The 18,210-nt window shown below is 31.3% G+C and overlaps 1 non-coding gene across 1 annotated transcript; it reads right to left on the reverse strand.

Annotated features, from left to right (window-relative positions):
- Positions 1 to 12,961: 12,961 nt before the first annotated feature.
- On the reverse strand, positions 12,962 to 13,033 carry Smp_tRNA_01786_Pseudo_TTA.1.1. Its single transcript has one exon. It is a non-coding gene (tRNA).
- Positions 13,034 to 18,210: the final 5,177 nt, after the last annotated feature.

Consider the following 18,210-nt stretch of genomic DNA (forward strand, 5'->3'; position numbering starts at 1 on the left):
TTTTTTTAATTATTTGTCTGGTGACCAATACTATTCTATTTCGAATTTGATTTCTTTCACAATTTAAAACCTAATTGCTTTTAATAGAAAATGTTTTAAAATGTGAAATTATTACGTTGGCAACAATTTTTTTCTCTCTTTTAGTTAAATATCCAGATAGTATTTCTATTTAGTTACAAACAATTAAACAATGATTAGTTTAATTTAGTTTATATAAACATCGCTGTGTTATTTACTGTTGACTGTTATTTAGTGTCATGCAACGCCTAGTGGGGCTTGAATGAAGTTATATCACGCAAATCTATGCTGAGATGTCCCAAAATAGGACGAAACGGCCGTCCAGTGCTTCCAGGTTTTCCATGGTGGTCTACCTTCAATTGACTCATGATCTCAGCTATTAAAGAATAATATGTTAGAATAATCTGTTAGGTATCGTTTCCTTATGACTAATATGATTTATTGCAAATATCACATAAAAAACTAGTTAAAGAGATGCATTTATTTTTAGTTTATACTTCAGCATGATTTTTATTTGAATATATCTAGTAAGTAAAATTTTTATTTTCGGTATGTAAGACTTCAAATTTAACATGTAACAGAAGCTTGAAACACATCGCTACAGGCCTCCTAACTTTGATGGGTTGAGGAAAATACTTTTGTAGCGAACGAGAACACAAATGGAAATAGTCGAATGTATTTGAACACAAAATTACAGAATGTGTTGGTAAGATGTGAGGATCATACAGTAAATACTTAATTCGCAAAATATCCTTTGCAAATGTCAGTCAATCGTTTTAGACTTCAGTGTTCCTTCATTTTCATACTAATCGCTTTCTGTTTCCGTTCTTATCTTCTCGACCTTCTGATGCTAGACATTCTATTCTTGACTAACGTTATAAACTACTTATGTAGCACACATCACACGTTCAATAGTGATTATAGTAAAAATGGGTCGTGGTTAGTAAAGCTATTCGGAAAGCATATGTTGTCTGATTTAGGTCTCTTTAGCTGGATGTAACTGCATATGTTAACAGGAAACTGATGAAGATTCAGTCATTAAAATTTGCGACGAAAGGGATTTAAGCACTTATAAAGATAAGTAACAAATCACTAAGTAATGGCTTCATGGAAACCAGGTTACCCTTTTAAAAAGTTATGAAATATTTGTCAAACTTAGTATATGTTCAACCTGTAGTTTGTTATTGCTAAACTTAACAACCATAGCAGATTTCCATGTATTTTCCGTAACAATAAGTTAGTTGTTCTTTCTTAATTACATATCTCATCAACACAAGTGTCAACATATTAATGTTTTCTTTCATCAGAAATGAAAATTTCACTCAGGCTTTTTAAAGAAATAATTTTGTAATGTTGTAGATTCATTTCAATATAGAAGATTCTCCAGAAATCTCTTTCGGTTATGAATTCACATAACTTCAAGTATGATTCCACTTACAGAAATATAAGAAGATAGAAATTTCATGAACTATTGAATATATGTTGTTGATGACTGATGGTGGTTTTTGTAAACGGGTCATATCTAGTCGACATTGTATCCTCTGTTCTTATTATTACAAAGTTTCATTTTGTTCCAATGTTGATAGGTCTTTAATGCTTCTTAAAAAGTAATTATAATGTGAACTTGTAAACTTACGATAAAAGCATACTATTTCGAATTTGGCAGCGACTGACCGATATTATTAATACAACACTACACGTTCACAAATACTTTAGTAATGAAGACAACATTTTCGAAGGATTATCAACTTTCGGAATGGGGATTTGTGGAGATTGTAGTAATTTCGACATTTGAATTCATGAATCAATCAAAACTAGACCACCATTGAAAACCTGAAAGTAATGGACAACCATTTAGTACAATTATGCGACTCTACACCGGTGCACATTCACGATCACCCATGTTAGACTCAAACCCACGGTCTTCTCTAACGCACGCAAACACTTAATATCTAGACAAATGAACTAACATGTAACAGTGACAATGTCTAACTCCAATAGATCCATCATCTGGTGCAACCCTCCATCCATGGTCTCAGGTGGATAAATACCTCAAACTTAAATCGGATTGGACACCAGTGATGATGGCTACTGACTAGAGCTCCAGGAGCCCCATCTTGAATCTAGTCACTAGTAAGTACATGATTTTTATCAGAGATGTGTGGATTGGAACGTCCATCCAATTCTTCCATATTTTCAATGGTGATCTAGCCTAGATCGAGTCATGACTTCAATTTTGGAAAACTATCAGTTTATTGAACAAGTTATCACAAAAGTTTTCTTAGAAGTGCCGACATGATAGCATTTTTATTATTAATCAGTTCACTGAAAATATTGGCTGGAATAACTATAATAATTCAAAAAATAAATGTTTTTTTTTCTATTTAAAGCAAATGAACTTTCAAATACATAGACATAACTAGTTAATGATTTGAAAAGAAAGTAGCTAATCAGAGCTGTGACATATATTCAACCGAAATAACTTGAATATTGAGTAAGATTGATTATTGGACAGAAGATAAATTAGTGATAACCGAACAAACCTTTTGATTTCGGTTCATGTTATCATTTTTACTAATATATGTGGTGAAATGTAAGTTATTCATATATATATATATATATATAATCAACAAATTATTTAGACGATAAGTAGTATGTACACAACCTATATGAGACTACTAGATTTGCGAAAAAAAATATAACAGTAATTGAGTAGCAAACTTAAATTTACTGAGATGGGAATTCACTACTACTTAAATTATCCAAGTTTTTGTATAAATCAGTACTTAATTACATTCTTGATCAAGTGGACATTGATTTTCAGTATACTAGACACGAGAACGTTTAATCCACTTGAGTATTGATTAAAGTCTTTCATGAATTCCTAAATAATGATACATACATAGTTACTATGAAATAATTATCGACAAACAGTAGAGTAGATACATCTTTTCAAAGCTTTTATCATGGTGTATATTTGAAGTGCTTTTTAACTTGTACACTGTATATCACTTATGTTTAGCTACTTTCATCATCTGACTGTCTGAATAATATAAGCTAATAAATCAAAATTTACTCTTCTTTCAAAAGAAAACATTTACAATTCGAACAGTTTGATAAATCATTTCTAACTAGAGTTTATTTTTACAAAATATATAAATAATTATGTTGTGTAATCCATGTAACCTGCAATGCTTACCAAGTTGTATGTGTGACGCTAACTTACTAATGATATCGATCTGAGAGCTTGACATATCATAAATCAAATGTATCATGACCAGTAAAGGACCAGGAAATTTTGATTTATATCTAGCGTTTAATCACAGATGTATATTGTTGTGTTCGTAAGAAAAACAAAATGGTTGCGATTTTGATCTTTCACGATGTTCTGTCTACGTGTTAGTTTCATCAGATAACAACATATTTCACATAGTTTTGAAGGTATAATTGGATATATTTAAATAGTATTTATTTCAACTTTGTTGTCAACCGAATAATGTGACTTCAAATTCTCCATTTTTCACAGAATCAAACTTCCGTCCTTTATTCATTTCATGACCTAGGTTCATGAAATACAGGGCTCTATACTGGTTCATTTCTTGTCAATCAATAAGTGATTCCATCTGGGTAACTGATCGTTCATCAGTTTTTTTGTATTCAATGAATTGTTTTTCCTCGTTAAAAATTAACCATTTTTATTGTACCGTAAGTATGATATATAAAGTAAGATTTTGCTATACAATAACAATGTTTTGACCTAGTTACAAACCATATCTTCTATGCAATGCATCGAATACATTTTGCAAATTCACTAGTACCAATGATTAAAGTATGGACAAATATATCTCATCAGTCGGTTTATTAAGACCTACTTTGTTAAGATAACTATGGTTTATGAGCTACCGTCAAAAATTCATTCCCAAAAATATCAATGTCATTTTTTTTTCAAAGTTCCGAAGATGACAAGATCAACACCCAAGATAAGTAATCTGCTTAATTTCAAGTTGATTTTTTAGGATAAATACTGTCACAAATATTTTTTGATTGTATTCAATAGTATGATCGGTATGCGTCATGGTTTGAAATTATTTGTGGAAATATCGGTAACCAGTAGGGATTGAGGAGATGTCTTGTTTTTTTTATATAAGATTCGTTTTTACAGCTCACACATTTAGGCTTAGCTTGGAGTGAATTATCTTTAAAACATTTATTCAGATTATTAAAAAAAGTTGATTAAAGACTGAACGAATCAAATATTAAGTAAATGGCAAACTCCGATTAAGTACTAATTAACTATAAGAATGCATTTTAAGTAAATGAAAATAAAGTCACTAGGTAATTTAGCTTTGTTATCCTTAATTTGTCTGGAATATATGTGTATTTGGATATTGATATAGTGAATAGCATAGACTCAGAAAATCATTTATTTGAAGTCTATGAAATATTTCAAAATAGTCAGATATTTCAAAGCATTTATACATTGAAAGGGAGAAGAAAACATTCAAGTTATCCTACGTAGTTTTCGTTTTCATTATGTATTTAAACAAACGTTCCAGTTTTTTATTAACTTAATTATTTATACTAATATGATATTTTAACACTTAGCTTCTTCAATACTCAGCAGAGATACAACGGTGTTAAATAATGAAATTATCATTATCCAGAGTTAAAATCACAAACTAATCTTAGTTATACAGTCGCTGAACACCAGTAGACATTTGAAATCTTTTTTTTCACAAATTGCAACTCCTCAGCAGTGAACCTCCATAAATCCATCAGGGATTAAAGTCAGAACCTTCAAATCTTGTACTAAGAACTTCGATGTTAGATGAATGAGTTGGGACCCAATAGTTTTTACATGTCCAACTTCAATCGGCTCATGATGTTATTTATCAGTATTAGCTCTAACTATAAATCATGACATTAATCATTTTGTTGTCTATATTCTCATTTTTCTAGCTTCTCAATGGAAGCGACGGTACACAGTATTATTTATGCTATCATAGTTTATGATGAATGGAGTAAAGGACAACAAATCTCAGTAAAACATCCACCTTATAGATACATATTAACAATACATAATCAATAGTTTAGATTTGTCATCATGTCAAAATTTTATATTTCAGCTATCTTTCTCATATTTTGGACATATATATGTATATATATAATTAAACAATAAAGTTTTATATTCGTTTAAACAAACTCGGAAGTTTGCTTCAATAAACAATGATAATTAACTGTGACATGTTTTTGAAAAAAAGAAAAAAAAATTTTTTTCCCCGGATAAAAACAACGAAAACTCTTTCTTATTCACATAGATATAAAGATAAACGTTAGTTTTGTTTTTAAAATATCGAAAAAAAAGCAAAAAAAAATGAGAAAAACTGACTTTATAATTATTTAAGTTGAGTATTAAAAAAAACATGAGCAAAAAGAAATACTTGTGATGCAACAAAAGAGAATTTATTGGATAACAGATTGATTTGAATTCAGAAATATGCACTAATTATAATGCATAGTAAAACAGTTTGAATTTGTGAATAACAGAGTAACAAATGAAAAGAACATGGGAGTTTACTTATGATGAAATAAATAAATAATTGATACTGTAATATTTTTCAGAATAAGCATAACTGTAGCAAGAATAGTGAATGGTAACTTTGGGATTCACTTGTGGACCAAAAATATGCATATATATTTTATTGTATAATTGCTAAATAAGTAAACTATTCATATTCACGTTCCTTTCATTGTGAGCTTTATTTTGACATATGAACTATTATTATACGATTTACCATTCTTGAATCATGCCCTATTTATCAATTACTATCTCCCTGATTCACAGTCACGTTTGGTTAAGTCTTGTACAAATGTTATTTCCTATTTTATGGTACGATGTGGTCTGACTGTTTGATGTATAAACCCAGTATGTTTGAAATAAATGATGAGGCTGTTATTGGTGTTATGAACTTAACTGGCTGGGCTAGGCAGAAAGCAGGACCGACGAGTTCTCTAGACTGCTCATAGGGGTTTCGTGTGTCACTGGTCCGATCGACAATTCACTGCTCTCCGATTGGCGGCATCGTCGCGTCATACATTAACAGGGCATCCAGGCAGGCCACAAGATATAACAAGAACAATGAAATGTTAATGATTCGGTTGTATGAAGAATATTCAACAGTATGTATCGTAATGAATAACTTCAAGAGAACTTATTAATAGTTTTGTTAATGTAAATGCGAGTAAAAATTAAACTATATACGTGTTTCACTATAAATTCATTAGAATTACACACTAATTGAATCGAGAACAGTTTTGATTTTGTACTGATCAATAATCGTTGCACATAATTTAATAACCTTAAAAATTATAGAAATGTGTGAGATGAAGTTATGCAGATGTTCACCTACGGAATAAAAACTTTCATAGCTATTATTCTACTTGTTATTTTGTTGTGAATAAGTAATGATAGGATTTAGTTTGTTACTGTTCCAGTCACTTGAAAATGATTAATATGATTGAGTATAATTTAGAAATTATTGTTTCTAAATAACCTGATTTTGATTATTAGTGACCACAGTTTTGGAGCCAAAAATTATGGCAGAAGGGTTTACTAGTATACTTTATGTTATATTATACAGCATCAGTAACATATGATTCAAAAAGAAGTGAAATGCGCCAATGGGGTAGTTCAGAAAGACAATGGAACCTTCATGCTTGAGCCATTCCACTTGAAAAACACAACATTTGCAAAATTATTGTCCTGAGCTACAAATACAATTTATCAGTGTAGGGATTTGTGAAGATTGCAATATTTTCAGAGTTGAATTCACGAGTCGATCTAAGCTAGATCACCACTGTAAATAAGGAAGAACTGGATGGACGTTCCAATCCACACATCTATGATAAGAATCATATACTCACTAGTGACTAGATTCAAAATGAAGTTCATGGAGTTCTAGTGAGTAGCCATCATCACTGGTGTCCAATCCTATTTGGATTTGAGGTATTTATCCATCTCGGGTTGTAACAGATGATGGATCGATTAAAGTTAGATATCGTCACCGTTGAATGTTGGTTGATTTGTCTAGATATTAAGTGTTTGCTTGCGATGGTGAAGATCGTGTGTTTGAGTCTGTCGTGGGTGATCGTGAATGTACAGTGCTGTAGAGTCCCATACCAGTATGAATCGGTTGTCCATTACTTTCAGGTTTTCAATGGTGGTCTAGCTTTGATCGACTCTGGAATTTAAGTGTGAAAATAGAATTCATTATTTTAGGCACCAAATATTAGTAAAGTTAATCTGAAAGTCTAAAATAACTATTAAGAAAATTTTAGCCAATGAATGATTTTAAGACTAAACTGGTTATTATCCTAATACAAACAACTGATTTCCTTTCATAGTTTTTCTTGTAGGAAAAAATATAAGATCTATATAACTATCAATTCATAAAGTAGCCAAAGCAATAAATATCCTGAAAAGGTTATCATTTATGTTCATTTGAAATTAATATATTTCTCCTCATCGTCTTATAGGATTTCCATATTCACTTCAAACACCATAATTAAAAATTCATTATAACACAATTTATTGAAGGAGTGACGAAACCGAATTTAGAACAGCTAGTGAATTAATGTATTTGTTTCGTTCACAGATCAAATATTGATAGTTCTATTTGTATGTGAATGATCTGATCTGTCATTGTATTCTTCAGCAACAGATATTGCAAGCTATTTTATCAAATAACCGGTGAAACTGAAATTACTGAGTTTTGCAACGAGTATACTTGATTGTGCTTGGTTTTTGGAACTGTCAATGAAAGCTCTGGCACAAAAAACAAAAAAAAGAGGAAATTGTTAGTAGAAGGAAAAGAATTGTGTGTTGGGTTTTTAATAGGTAGTGTTCCAGATATGCAAGATCCTTTCTATGCTACAAGCTTGTTACAGTGGGAGAAAAAGTTTATGGACCGGTATTAAAAACTTCATTCGAGGATATGCTAGCTACCGAATATTCTACTATTTCCAAAGGTTTTCTAGCTAAAATCCATCTTGATATCAACTCCATTCCAATAGATCTATCTTCACAAACTTCTATTCCTATCAGTTAAATAATTTTGTGCAACAATTCTAGCTTCTATCAACAAGTCACTTACTGATCAAATGAACACATTTCATATAAAGATCTAACCAAAAAGAAATACTTTGAGCGTAAAACAATTCTTTCATTTTTCTCGTCTCAGAAACAACAAACAAATCAACAAAAAAAGAAAATGAATAAACTAATCTACCGCACATCACACTGCCACCTTATGTTTGTCGTTTTTCTCGCTCGTCTTCTCTTTCTTTCCTTCTTTCTTTGTTTGTATTAATATAATAACAAGTAAATTTAAAAAAATTATATCGAGAATAAAGGCAACAAATAAAACGGAATGATAATTAAAAACAATATTTTTCTCTTCAGATTACTACTTTAATACACATCATAGTGATAATCATAATAATAATGGTAAGAATACGAATAATAGTAATGAAAATCAAAGCTGAAACACAAGAAAATAATCCCTAGTGTATAAAACAAAAAAAAGTATATTCAATATGATTTTTTTTATTGTTTACTCTTTAGGTTTATTTGTTTCTGTTTACAAGTTGTTTATGTGACTTAATAACGATTAGATTATATATATATATACGTATATATATATATGTATGCAACAGGATGGTGAAAGAAAATCCCAGTTGTCGAATTTCAATTCCTACTATTTCCGATAGAATCTATACACACAAAAGTCTAATCATCCATGTTTATATATATATGTAACGAAATAGGATATCTTTTATTGTTCAAACAATAAAATGATGTAGAGTATTCGTTCGCATCATTCAACAAATGACTATTCTTCAATACAAACATATATATTCACATGCATGTTGACAAAAGAAAAGAAGATGAAAACAATGGATAGATCTTTTTGGTTTAGAAATTATTAAAGTAAATAACAATTTTGATTAGCAGTATAGAGTTGTGGAAATTGTTGAGTTAAGCGTTCGCGCGCGAGATCGAAGGTCCTAGGTTCGAATCTCACGTATGGGATAGTGAATATGCACTAGTAAGGAGCACCATACTAAAACAAAACGACCATCTATTGCTTCCTGGTGGTCTACACATTGATTAATTCGTGGTCTAAATCAAAAAAAGTTTGATTAGTTAAAAAAACAAGGAAATACAGTTGACAGAATCTGTCTTCATTCATTTGTCAATAGTAATTTTGTTGATATTCAAAAAAATATACCATCGCTGATGATGAGTCCGTAAACGTTCTACTTTCAGTGATAAACATAAAATATTATCAAAGAAAAATAACGAAAATAAGACCAAGTTAACAATTAACTTAGAATTTCAGTGGTGTCAATATGGTGTTGTACAAATGATCACATCATTGACTATTAGACTGTTCAATTATTTATTATAAAACTGTATATATTAATCACATGGAATGAAATAAAAATATTGAAGGATATGATTGTATGATCATACCCTTAGCTCCCATGATGGTCGATAAATAGTAATAAAAAATGGCGCCTATTTGATTTTTTATTTTGTTCAAAATTTGTTATTGGAAAACGTGATTTTATGCTCGTGAATAAATATGTACATCGAAATAACGAGAGTAGTGACTTGTGCTTACCTTGATAAATACTTCTACAATATTTTAATTTCAGTTGCTATCATCATATTATCATATAAATTTCAGCAAACATTTTACTGTCAAAAGCGTGAGTCTATTGAAGCTAGAACACCATGGAAAAACTGGAAGCACTGGACGGCTGTTTCGTCCTATTATGGGACTCCTCAGCAGTGCGTATTCACAATCCCGCACTCGCAAGATTCGAGCCTTGGACCTACCAGTCTCGCGCCAGAGCACTTCACCGATAGACCACTGAGCCGGCATCCAACGGTATCCCAACGGAGTCCCATAATAGGACGAAACGCAGTCCAGTGCTTCCAGGTTTTCCATGGTGGTCTAGCTTCAATTGACTCACTCTTTCAACTATGAAAATACTAAATCTCCACAAAACCCCTTCTGATAATAACTTAACTGTTAATAAAACTATGTTCAGTCTTGTAATTGTTCAACGTAAGAGGGAGTTGACAAAAGTAAATGGCATTTGTGTTAAACAAGTATCTGAAATACATCACGGATTGGCTTCGGATACATAGACATTTAAAATTAATGTTATTGGACAGCTGTTTCGTCTTGCAATGAAATTCCCTGAATAATCCACATACACGAACTTGAAAGCTATCAAATTTAGGACGTTTAAGCTTTTTAATGCGGTTAACTGTAAACTGAACAATCGTCCTGATCTACCTGATAATAACGATTTAAACAATGTTGAAATGAACGTCGGGAACTTTATATTTTGGTTTGGTTTCTTGTCAGACGGACGGTTTATTTTAAATGATTTTTTATTAGGGACCGAATAGTTATTGTTCAAGGGGTAAAAAGGGAAGCTGATATTTAAGATACCTTCTTTATCAATAAAAATAGGTCAACTATATGAAACATTGTGTGTTTACACGACTTATGAGTCCTAGTTTCATGTGTTTGAGTGAATATGAAACATACTTAAACTTATACCCTGTCTTTAGGACTGTGAAAGTTTTGGAAATGTTAATGAGTACTCCACTTCATTTGGAGTCAAACAACAGGTTTGTTCATTGTTATGTCAGTCGTCAAGCAATCATATAATGATATATATATGTGTCATTTTTTTAGTGTTAATAAGCAGTTCTAAATCTAACTGCTAAAACTGTCAATCAATATAAGTATTTCATGTTTGGGTTTCCATAGCGGACAATTTAAATTGCTCAGAAATATTTGTACAAAGAAATCCGAGTGGATATCTTGGAGGGATCACATATTTTATTAGGATTTCATCTGAATTTCAAACGATATCAGTAAGAAGACATATACTTGTGTAACACAAGGGGATTTTGTGAAGATTTTAGTAATTTTATGTAGTTGGGATCATGGGTCAATTGAAGCTAGACCACAATGGAAAACCTGGAAGCACTAGACGGCTGTTTCGTCCTATTGTGGACTCCTCAGCAGTGCGTATTCACAATCCCGCCTCGCGAGATTCGAACCCAGGACCTATCAGTCTCGCGCGCGAGTATTTAACCGATAGATCACTGAGCCGGCATCCAACGGTGTTAATGTTCACGACCTCTCACTAAAACTCCAGGAATCACCTCACGAAACCCCCTTGTGATATTGATCATATGCTCACTAGTGACTGGCTTCATAAGGTAATCTACTTGTATAATTATTTCGTCAACAACTGACATTTTCTTTAACAGAAAGATGTAGAACAATTTTCAAGAATGTTTACAATCAACAACCATTTTTGTCACTTAAGTTTCTCATAAAAGCTAACTGAACCACTACCAAGCAAATTACTAGAATTAATGACGATTTTTTTTACCTAATGTATACTTTGGAAATAAATTTCAACCAGGGATCCTAGAGCTTGTATTGACATAACTTATTTCATTTTTTGATTTTGAGTCGCTGACATTCGGATCAGTACTTTATGAATATTATTGTCATTTCAAGATATGGTATGACAGAGGCATTCAATCAACTACACAACGAATTGTACCATAACAATTACGAATGTTGCTTCTAAGCGATGTACACTTTGATTAGCAAACTTTTGCCCTGCAGAAGGATGTTATTTATGTACAATAAAATCAGACGTTTTATATACGCTTGATTAGTTGACAAGAATGAATAGTGACCATTATTTAGCTGGTTATCTTTTTGCCTCTTGCGCAATGAAAAAGGAGAATTTTGAATTTCTACATGACTGACTGATTTTAGTTAGATATGGTATAGGAAGCAAAGTGAAGCTGTTTTGTTCGATTATAAGACGTTTAAGGACTACGTATTCAAAATCCCACCAAAATTCAAATTTTCGAGCTTTAGGATTATTGGAGGGTATTTAACCTGCAGACTACTAATTTGCTAGTCTCTGAGTCGTAATTCCATCTTCAATAATTTCTTGATTTTACGGAGAAAGATAATGCAACTTTTGTGTTCTCGTCTTTGCTAAAAAGAACAATTACTTTACTAAATCGGTTGGGGGTAATCGCCGCGAGACCGAAAAGTCACGTAAATCCAGAGCATTTAAAACCAGATGATTCGTTATGTTTATTATTTATTACTTAATTCATAATTCCTTTGATGATAGCTTACAGTAGGAATTGTAATAATGAATGCCATAATATTAATGTTAGCATAATAGTGAATAAAAACATAAAATACTTATTCAAAGAAAATCTGTCCAAGTACCATAAATCGCATTTCTCACCTCATCCATACAGTTCACTGTTCCAAAAAACCTTAGAAAAAAATATGTGAAGTATATGTATTTTTAAAATTAAAGAGAACATTAATTCCTGTTTATAAAAACTGCCTTTAACATCCTGAAAGTGTTAGCGGTAAACCCTGAAAAGTAGATGTAACCATTGACAACCCTTAAGCGGATATTAAGTGAAAATTTCTATTTTTTTAAATTTGTCTCAATGTAAAATATAATCAATAAAAGGAAATCAAAATATTCACATGAACAATTAGTAATTACACCTTTTTTTGGAAGTGAATGCTTTCAAAAAAAGTACACATTTCCCAATTCATTATACTTTCGAATATAACATAAATAAAGTTATGTAACGGATAATGTGAACTTTATTCTATTGCTATTCATAAGAATTTGAGCATTCGTTTTGTATATTATAATTCAGTTTTTGATGTACAAACTGCAATAAATCATATACTTTTATAAGCCAAGTTGGATAGTGACTAGCAAAGGAATCCATGATGCGCGTTTCGTCCTATTTGCCACTCGTCAGCTGGATGCACCCGCATCTCAGAGTTAATGTTCACTCTGGGACTCGAACCCAGTACCGTTCACTTTAAAGGCCATCACCTTATCCACATAGCTATTTAATCCTGATAGCCACTTGCTTGTTCAATGGGGTGAACTTTTAATTCATTTTTGTATTGGTTGCTTGGATTTTCCCATTGATGTTTAGCACTGCAATAGATCAGTGTCTTATTGGCCATATGTGCATACTGTGACTATTGCCTCGATATTGTCTTAAATCACAATCATTATAAACAAAGGGACTAATTAATTGCTATCCTAAACGTCAATAATGAGATTCAATTTAACCATACCAAGTGAATTCATATTCTTTTGTTTTTATAATTCAATATGAAATTTGTTAATCACAGTAAAAAGACCGAACATAATAGCTGTAATTCAAAATTACAATTATTATACTGTATAAGATTTCGCATATTAGAAATTGAAAATACTCTAATCATTTCATTAGTACTAAATAAAACAAAGGAAAGACTGAAGTAGCGGAGAATTTCAGTAGAATGACGGAAGTGCCGAAATTCATATGAAAACCGCAAAAACGTATTAAAATTGTATGATTATTTTTAAATGTATAAAGGCCAAGACTGTTTGAGGATATTGTAATATTGTTGTCATTACTATTATTAGTTGTTTTAATGTTTTGATGAATACTGGTAGATGATTTTGAACATAGTCTAACGTCGAGTTGAATAAAGTAATTCATGCTAAAACTTTACATAATAACTTCACCTATCTTCTGACAAATATCACAAAATGTTTAGGTTCATATTTAGGAAATCAACATATCTTAAAGTTATCCTGTTTAATTATTCAATAAAATCCTGACAATTAAATATAGTACAGTGAATCTATACGTGCATACATGACAACACCATTACTGGAAATAGACAATTGAAAGCATAGTATGACACAAATATCAGACTAGAGATCTTTACTTTCATCCCTTAGGATATCTGTGAATCAAAATTTTTATCAGTAAAACGATATTTCATTAGCAACACAATGTAACTTGCCATAGCACCTGAAAGTAGCGAAAACAATAATGAGTCTCTGATGCATGTAGTGGTAATTTTCAGTAAACGATTACATTTAATTGTTTGTTGGTACATAATTGTGAACATTTTATACATATAGTCAGACAGCAAGAGCTCCATTCATTCGTTGTTCTTTTAAGCTAAACTGCAATTTTCGAGGTTCACATAGTTTCATTCTTCTAAACAATGTGAATCGTAAATGATCTCATTGAGTTGATATACGTGACCTAATGTATATACTCAATTGTCTAACAAATCGTTTGACAGTTTTTATATCGTTATGGTTTAACGACAATTTGCATAGTTCTTTGATTATTCTTCTCTTGATCTGCCTGAGTATAAAGAGATAATTAATTGACAATCAAATAGCAACAGATAATTGTACTATCATACGTTTTAGATACTTATCAATATCACTCGGAAAATACGGAGGTTCTTAATTTAATCTGATATGAATAGTGGCTGTTTATTGCTTAAGGGGACTGAGCTAATGTAAAACAACCATCAAATTAAGCTCACTTTTTTCATTTCATTACTCTTATCTCGTCATCAAATGAGACCCATGCAAAATATGTCTATCAGATTTCGAAAACGAAGGTAAATTATTTCTAATAAATACTTTCCTCAGATTCAAAATATTATTGTTCGTATTCACAGTTGTTTGCACATTGAAAAAGTGACAATATTTTACGTAGCTTATACAGAATGTTCTTTTCTGAGTTCGACGGAAATTCAAGTGATTCGTCTATATTGCAAAGTAATTTGACATCTTAGAACATAATCGCAAATAAGATTAAAACCAAGCAATTTAATATAAAGATATCTATTTATATTTACTAAGCTTTCATTTTAAAAAACAGATAAATGAGTGAAGAATATTTGTTCTAATAACTTCGCATCAAGTTCTATGGTTATGCAACAAAGTTTATATTTCAAAAGAAAAAAGACCCAGTCATGTCTGAGGTTGACACATCGTCCAAAATTACAGCAAATGAATAAGAGATCTTTGGTGAATAGAATGGTTACTGCTAAAATGTCTTAAATGTAGTCTTAACATGAATAAATTTGTAGGTCATTTAAAACTGTGAGAATAATAGTCAGCATAAGTATCGTTAATATTGGATAACCGAAGTAATAATATAATTGTAAATAAGATCAAATATTTGGTCGAAGATCAGTGAAATATTAGAATGCGGTGAATGAAATAAAAAATAATTAGGTGGGATGAGTGCCGTTTTTAATTTATTGTGTTTACAAGGTTCACATGATGTGTGAATGATAATAAAAACAGTAATGTTGGAAAAAAATGAACTTCAGTTTTGAATATACATATAAGATGGTAGTACGTACACCAGCGAATTATATCATAGCCACAGTGTGAGTGTTATCAACTCCAAAATGTGAATACTAAAAACATCTGTTGATAAATTTCGTTTCACAAGAGCATTTGAATTGATAGATAAAATACTAAGTGGCTAGTCTAGTTAAGTTACTTTTCAATTACGATATCTTCACTGGACGTGCAAAAGATATTAGTTGTAGTTTTCATATGTTAAACGTACTTTGAATTGTTCTGTTTAAACTCAACACTAACACTGAGCTCAATATGTTAATTATAGACGTCATGCGTATTAAAATATTTTATTTCTGTTGAGATCAAGAAGCGATCAATGTTAAACTACCATTGAAAACCTGGAAGCGCGGGGTGGCTATTTCGTCCTATTATGGGAATTCTCAGCAGTGCATATCCGTAGTCCGGCACGTGGGATTTAAGCCTAAGACACCTTGTCTTACGTGTGAACACTTAACCTCAAGACCAGCGAGCCGACATCCAACGATGGTAATGTCTAACTTCAACCAATCCAAGATATTGCGCAACCATCTTCCATTGTCTTCTGTGAGTAACTACCTCAGACCCAACACGGTTGAAATCCAATGGTCGTGTCTTGTTACTAGAACTGAGAGAACTAACTCTCGGAGTTAGTTACAAGTGAGCACATGATATCCTGGATGTGCATTGCTAAGGAGACCCATACTAGGCAGAAACACTCATCCAATGTTACCAGGCTTCCAGCAGTAGTTTAACATCAACTGGATGCTGATCTCAATAAAAATTCAACAATCTTCCAAACCACTATACTGATAAAATATTATTTACTCTCAAGTTATTTTTTCACTGATACAATAAAGTTTATTTTAATATTTTAGTTTTAACAAACTTAAGAAAATTTAACAACTGAAGGACATTCTCTTCATATTCTTATTCCCATCCATTTCGTGAAAAATAGTATTTATAAACATATGATAGTTCTAAGAAGAACCTTTGTTTATATTTATATATGTGTACATATATAAATATGGATTAATCGATCTTTTACCTGTCATTTATGGGAGCATGAGAATAAAGAAACTTAAAACAATAAAATTATTCATGTCAAAGAAAAATTTTATGCAAAATCAATGAGTTTGTTTGAACAGTAGAATAAACGTGAGGGTTACAGAAAACATCCAGAATTATTTTTTTCTGTTAAGCTGACAAGTTTTCTCACTCTTTTACTGCTGAAATAGATGATAATCTGTTCAAGCATATATATATATATATATATATATATATATACCAGTGCACTTCGGTCAGCTACCAGCGTTCATTGTCTGGATTCTGTTGATATTTTGATGAGATATCATGAGATATCATGTTTCGAAAACTTCAGTACAATTCATCTATCAATAACTCATTTTCTGTTTCATAATTTTTAGATATGAGTAGCTCATTGTAGTAATGATAAATTTCGATCAAACATTACTGACTGATATTTGTATTGTTTGAATCTCTTCCCATTGATTGTTAGGACTGCAATTGATCAGGCTCTTATTGGCATATGTGCATACTGTGCGTATTGCCTCGATTGGCTATCAGGACTCAGTAGGTGAGTGGATAACGCAATGGCGTTTGAAACGAACGGTACTGGGTTCGAATCCCAAAGTGAACGTCAACTCTGAGAAGTAGGCGCATCCAACTGACAAGTGGCAAATAGAACGAGACGTGCGTCCTGGATTCAACTGCTAGCCACTGTCCATCTTTGTTTAAGAATACATTAATTTGCAAAATAGAAAAAAAATAGTTACTAATAATTCGAAAAATAACACTGTTATTCTGTATGCATTATGTATAAAACTCACCTTTTCAAGACAGTAACTTCAGATGGTCTAATGTAGTAAACGAAAATTATTAGAGACGACTAATGGAGAAGGTCATTTGAGTATTAATGATCAACTAGTAGAGTACAGGATAATGAACCGATTTAAGTCCAGATCAAAGGGATTACATTAAATATAAACATTTTGTGACTAAATTTCACACATCTTGGTTAAGATTATGGAAAACGCTTTCATAAATTTTTCACAATATAAATGCTATGAGCCTTTTTTTTGCATTTCTCATAAAACTCATTATTTATTTACAAATGAATATTTCAGTTATTGACCATTCGCTTTTCAGGAATCCTGTTCATATTATATCAACCATCGTTCGTCGTTCACTTAAATATTGTTGTAATCATATTCAAATATTCTGTTAATTTGCTTTTATTCCACAGATTTTGATCCAACACTATTGATTGATATTCAATCGGCAAGAACTTAATGAGAGATTTCAGTAATCTGGACAAACCTCTATCTAAAATTCATGCTAGTTGAAGTTCATCAATGAAACAATCTATTCATCATTGTAAGCAAAGATGGATAGTGGCTAGCAGTGGAATCCAAGACGCGCGTTTCGTCCTATTCGGGACTCGTCAGCTGGATGTACCTGCACACAGGCTATATCAAGGTAATACGCACAGTATGCACATATACCAATAAGATACTGACCAGTTGCAGTGCTAAACATCAATGGGAAGATTCAAACAAACAATACTAAATGAATTTAATCTATTCATCATTTCACACTAACTAACTAATAAAACTTAGACAATTCAAAAAAAGAAAGAAAAAAAAGAAGAGAAAAAAACAGCTTCATTTCATGATTTATTTGACTATACTGTTTTATATAAGACAATAAATACCCAGCAATAAATCATCACTTATTTATACATGGTTACAATGAATGATTATGTAAGATAAGTGATTTTGTATGATAAAGAAATGTTGTTAGCCTATTTTTAATTAATTACCTACAATAGAAAAGAAAAAAAGAAATGGGAACACA

Source organism: Schistosoma mansoni, chromosome W (assembly GCF_000237925.1).
Source record: "Schistosoma mansoni strain Puerto Rico chromosome W, complete genome".
Taxonomy (NCBI): Eukaryota; Metazoa; Platyhelminthes; class Trematoda; order Strigeidida; family Schistosomatidae; genus Schistosoma; species Schistosoma mansoni.